Below are 5539 nucleotides of genomic sequence, written 5' to 3'. Positions count from 1 at the left end.
AAACAGGCCAAATTTGGAGGCTATGATCCATCCGTATAAATTGGCCATGTAAGATTATTCGGCCATGTGTAAATGCAAAATAGAGCCGTTTGTGATCCGTTCGTATACATAAGTTAGCTACGTGTGCTATAACTCCGCCACATGCAGCAAATTCAAAAGAAGGAACGGTTACTTACTGATAAACCTAAGGGGACTTCTTCAAAGATGCCAGCAAACAATTCCTTGCAAGATTTTTGGACCGTATCCATACCTCATTTCTCAGAATGAGGAAAACATACCACAATCAAGTTAGATACAAATCTTATAAAAATAGAACCAAGTAAATATAGTAGGATAAGTACACAGAGAACTCTTTCTTTTATTTTCTCTTTTAAAAAAAGTTAAAACACTTTTTTTGACTTGAACATTGAAGTCTCTTTGCAGATCTCAATCTCCTTTGATGTTTTTTTTATGATTGAAGTATAGCTCGACATCTATGCTCTTAGGACAGAAAACTCTATAAACAAAAAAAATGAGTTATACTTTGACACTTAAAAAAATTATACATCAACTTAAAATACTGTGCAAAAACAGAAATCATTAAAAAATTATTATTCTTTTGAAATCTTAAATTGCACTTTAATTTGTTTGTACATCTTTAAATTGGAGAAAACATGTAGTAAGAATTCCTTCTTATAGAAAGAAAGAAAAGAAAAATTGAAATTGGCCTCATTAGAGATAACTCAAGGAATCACTGATCAAGTGTATTTGAATTGGTCATAACTAGTAATTTTTTTTTGTAACTATTTAAGGAAGATGTCTTTATGTCAAGATGATAATAAAAAATTATTAAATAATTTAATATATTTAATTAAATTACTTAATATAAGTGTTTATATCTTAGTTATTAATTTTATATGAAGATATATTTTCATGTGAATAGTCATTTTTTTTTATCATTTTTCGATCCTTAATTCTTCTTCTTAATTTTCTTTAGAGTATATACCCATTTTGATCCTCAAAGAATTTCAAACCAGATATTTTAGTCTCCAACTAAAATTAATTATTCGATTGGTCCCTAACAATTAATTCCGTCAGTCACTTAGGTCCTTGGTTCTGTCAACTCTAACGGAAGACAAAATGGTCCCTGAAAACTCTAACATGGGACAAAATGATCCCTGATAACTCTAACAAGGGACAAAATGATCCCTGACCCCTTTATTCAAAAATGACACTGTTCTTCCCCAATTTTTATCATATCTCGCATAACCCTAACATTCATACTCTCCTTCTTCACCTTCACAGTCTACTTTTTCATCCTTTCCTTCCTCCTCTTTACCTCCAAAATTAAGCCATGGTGTAATTGTCACACGTGTCGCACCTACCTCAACATGTCATGGACCACACACTTCTTAAATCTTTGTGACTAGTACATCCACATCCCCTGCACTCTACCCACCAAAAGTATCTACTTCCACGTCTTTGATAATATCACCTCCAACCCCGACAACGTCCACGACATCCTCAAGACCAAGTTCCACAATTACTCCAAGGGCACGCCTTTCTCCACTCTCTGGCAAACAATATAGATTATTGGACATTAGGACATCATAAGATTCTCCTTCGACATCATATGCAAATTCTCATTTGAAATAGACATCGAGTGCTTCATTCCTTCTTTCTCAGAGTCCAAGTTGGCAGACAGCTTCGACCTCGCATCCAAGCTATTACAACGAGCAATATCGCCATTGTCGCTCATATGGAAACTGAAGCAATTACTGAGCATTGGTTCGGAGAAGAAGATGAAGAAAGCAATCGGAGTGGTGGATAATGTGGTCATGGAGATGTTAGGGCAGAGAAGGAGGGAGATGGCAACGACAATGACGAGTCTTAACAAATCAGACTTGCTGTCTAGATTCATGGGATCCATCGAAGACGACAACTAGTTGAGAGACATAAGCATTAGTTTCCTGAGTATGAATTGGTTGAGAACAAGTTGAGAATTTTTTTTCTTATGAACATTAAATTTATAGAGTGTGCATTGTGTAGTTTGAAGTTACAGTGTTAGACTGTTAGTGTTATACAAGATATAATGAAAATTTGGAGAGAACAGTGTCGTTTCCGAACAGACACTACAAGAAAAATCACTTTTAGCGGCTATTTATTTTGCTTTTAGCAGCAATAAAAATAGCCGCTAATACATTTACCGGCAATTAGACATTAGCCGTCTTATGCTTCGCCGCTAAAAAGTTTTAGTGGTAATTATAACATTTGCCGGTAAAGACTTTTTAATGGCCACAAAAAGTATATAATTAGTGGCCATTTTCTTGGCAATTTATATGGCCACGAAAAATAATTCCAAAATTGCAATGTTATTCATTTTTAGCGGTCATTACTATTTTCGCCAAAACCCATTTTATCGGCAATTTATATGGCTACTAAAAGTAATTCTAAAATTGTAATGTTATTTACTTTTAGTTACCATTACTATTGCCGCTAAAATCTTAAGACTTGTTTTAGTTATATTATACTCGTTTGCTTAGAAATAACAAACTACTTTTTTTTCTAGAATCTCAATTATTTATGCCAACAATTATTATTACTATGCATAATATAAATATACTGAAATTAATTACTACAAAATGGATATTTTATTAAACTCAAAATATTAATACACAAATTTCTCTTGAAAAGTAATAAATCATGTTACAAATCTAAATAATAAAAAATGCTACAAGTCTATAACTATGTTACATTAAGTTAGGCTATAAACCAATCCCAATGATAGGTTAAATATTAGTAAAAATCACGGGGTGAAAATAGATTTTAAAAGCAATCACAGGCTCAAGTTAGTGAAAATCGATTCACTATATACAAGTCAGCTAAATATTTACATCTGGAATAGGGAGATATAATGAGAATGTGAGGGGTGATGTCCAAGCCTTGTTTGTTGATGCGGTTGAGCATCTCATTCTCCAATGCACGAACTTGATCCAAGATGTAAAAAACCTGATTATAGAATCAAGAACAGTTTATGCCAATTAACATTATTGAGGAATAAAATGTTAACATGAAAATAGAATTACAAATTTTATCATGTGATCTAGAGTTCTCAACTAACCTGGCCACCAGTATTAGGGTATCCCAAGACATTGTCTTGAGCAAAGTAACCACGGGGAGAAAGGATCACCACATTGAAGACCATATGGATCCTTCCAAAGAATGTCTTCAGAGGTAGTTACAGATCATTGTCCCACCTAAGTGATCATCATGTCAGCAAAGGGAATCAAACTCGCGTCTTTTAAGATACAAGGTCATTTCATTGCTTTACCAACGGTGCCAATCATCTTTTGTTGTTAAAAAATTTGTGAATTTATTGTCAGAAATGCACAGAGCATACCTTTCCATTGTAAATATGAAGCCTTAGGAACTCCAGCAATGGCTGCATGCTCTCCTTGCCATGGAAAAGCTTAGCGGAAAGGTGGCCATTAAAAAACTCAACGCCATTCCCAATTGACTTGTTAAGTGTTGGGCGGAAAAAGGATGTGTTAAAAGGCTCAAAGTCCAACTCGAGCACAAAGTTGCCATCGGAACTACATCAACAAAAACCAAAAATATAAAATTGGTCTTTTTTAGAAACTCTTATAATTTGTAACAATAATTTTACTATGCTTGAATAATTTGATTTTTTAAAAAGTGATTAGTATTAATTTTCATAACTCAATTTTCAATTCTTTTAATAATCATCAAAATTTTTTATTATTAGTTTCCCATCAATGGACTTTTCTTAAATTTCCATAATCGATCGGTAGTATCAATCTTGAAAACTCTATCAGCTTTGATGACTGAAATTATTCATTCATAAAAGCATCTAATTGAATTATTGCCAAGTGTCTCTAGCAAGTAGCAAAATGATAGACACAGAGAACATTTAGGTACTCTTCACTTTTAATATTATTCCAATACAATATATTCTACGTACTATACAAAGGGAACTTTTTCTTGCTTTTCCTACTGAATTGATTAATAAGATAAGTGCCTTGTTCTAACAATTCTTTTAAGTTCTTAGGATGTTCAACTTAAAATAATAATAAAAAGAAGTCAAATTGTTGTAGACATAGCTTAGAGATAAGGTAAGACTTAAGAGTCTTACATTTCTCTTTCATTCTATATAGAAAGAAAAAAAGCAGTGAGATACTCTGCATAATAATAATAATAATAATAATAATAATAATAATAATAATAAGTAAAACAAATTGATGGACATAGCATCCAAGTCAAGCTAACACAAAGAAAAACATACGTATACATTGATTTATAAATCTAGGAGAAGCAATAAATACCTCTGGCTTTGTCCCTGCAATTTTATCTGGAAAGCTTAAACATTGCTGAAGGGAATTGCTGCTTAAGTTTGCTAATGGCATTATGTAGCTTTTCATAATGTAGCTATATTAAACCTACATATCCTGCAATTCATTAGAAAAGCTATATTAAACCGGATTGGAGGATTCAGAATCTGAGGTCTATAATACCATATTGAAGTTTTAGAAATGAACGTAAAAATAGAAGAGGTTCTAATTGAAGAATGAAAAAGAAAGAAAACTTGCAGTGAATGTAAAATGAAATGATTCTGCAGAATATAATTGGCCTTAGTAGAATTTACAAAGAAAAAGGTAAATAAGCTAGTTCACAAAGAAAAAGGTAAAGGTCAAAGCGACAGAAGGTTGAGATTTGGGACATGGAACATAGGCACTCTAACAGAAAAGTCCATGGAGGTGGTGGACACCATGACAAGGAGAAAGATTAACATTATGTGCCTACAAGAAACGAAATGGGTTGGCGCAAAGGCTAGGGAGTTGGATACTTCTGGTTTCAAACTTTGTTATACAGGAAAGGTGAAGAATAGGAATGGGGTTGGAATAATTGTGGATAAGCAGTGGAAGAAGGACGTAGTGGATGTCAAGAGGGTGGGAGATCGGATCATCTCTATCAAACTTGTGGTGGAGGGAGGTGCTTTCCATGTGATTAGCGCCTATGCACCGCAAGTGGGTTCGGACGAACAACACAAGATAAGGTTTTGGGAGGATCTAGAGAGTTTGGTTCAAGGCATACACTTGGGAGATAAAATTTTCTTAGGAGAAGATTTAAATGGCCATGTTGGGAGAGAAGTGACTGGATATGGGAGTACTCACGGAGGCCATGGTTTCGGGGTGATCAATACCGAGGGTAAAACTATTTTGGACTTTTCCTCAACCTTTGATCTTCTCATCGCAAATACATGTTTTAAAAAGAGAGACGAACATCTTATAACCTATAAGAGTGGCATGACAAGCTCTCAAATCGACTTCTTCTTGTTGAGGAGAGTCGACCAAAAATTTTGCATTAACTGTAAAATTATCCCGAGAGAGAGTTTGACAACACAACATAGGGTGCTCATCATGGATTTTCGCGTTGAGCAAAAGTTGAAGAAAAGACATCATACGAAGAACCCAAGGACAAGGTGGTGGCGGATGAAAGGTGAGGAACAAAGAAGCTTTCTAAGACGGGTAGGAGAAGAGGC

General features: G+C 34.1%; 1 long non-coding RNA gene across 3 annotated transcripts in view; it reads right to left on the bottom strand.

Moving 5' to 3' along the window:
* LOC107608131 overlaps nucleotides 2664-5539 on the bottom strand; it is an 8826-nt gene continuing 5950 nt past the window's right edge. For all 3 annotated transcript variants that reach the window (XR_002351169.1, XR_002351168.1, XR_001612727.2), the window contains 4 exons: nucleotides 4323-4445; nucleotides 3380-3572; nucleotides 3101-3236; nucleotides 2664-2988 (listed from right to left, as the gene is read on the bottom strand). This is a non-coding gene — a long non-coding RNA (uncharacterized LOC107608131). The remainder of the gene's footprint in view (nucleotides 2989-3100; nucleotides 3237-3379; nucleotides 3573-4322; nucleotides 4446-5539) is intronic.

Source organism: Arachis ipaensis, chromosome B07, assembly GCF_000816755.2.
Source record: "Arachis ipaensis cultivar K30076 chromosome B07, Araip1.1, whole genome shotgun sequence".
NCBI lineage: Eukaryota > Viridiplantae > Streptophyta > Magnoliopsida > Fabales > Fabaceae > Arachis > Arachis ipaensis.
Note: the sequence above shows the minus strand (reverse complement) of the source record. Positions and strands in the feature narration are given on the sequence as shown.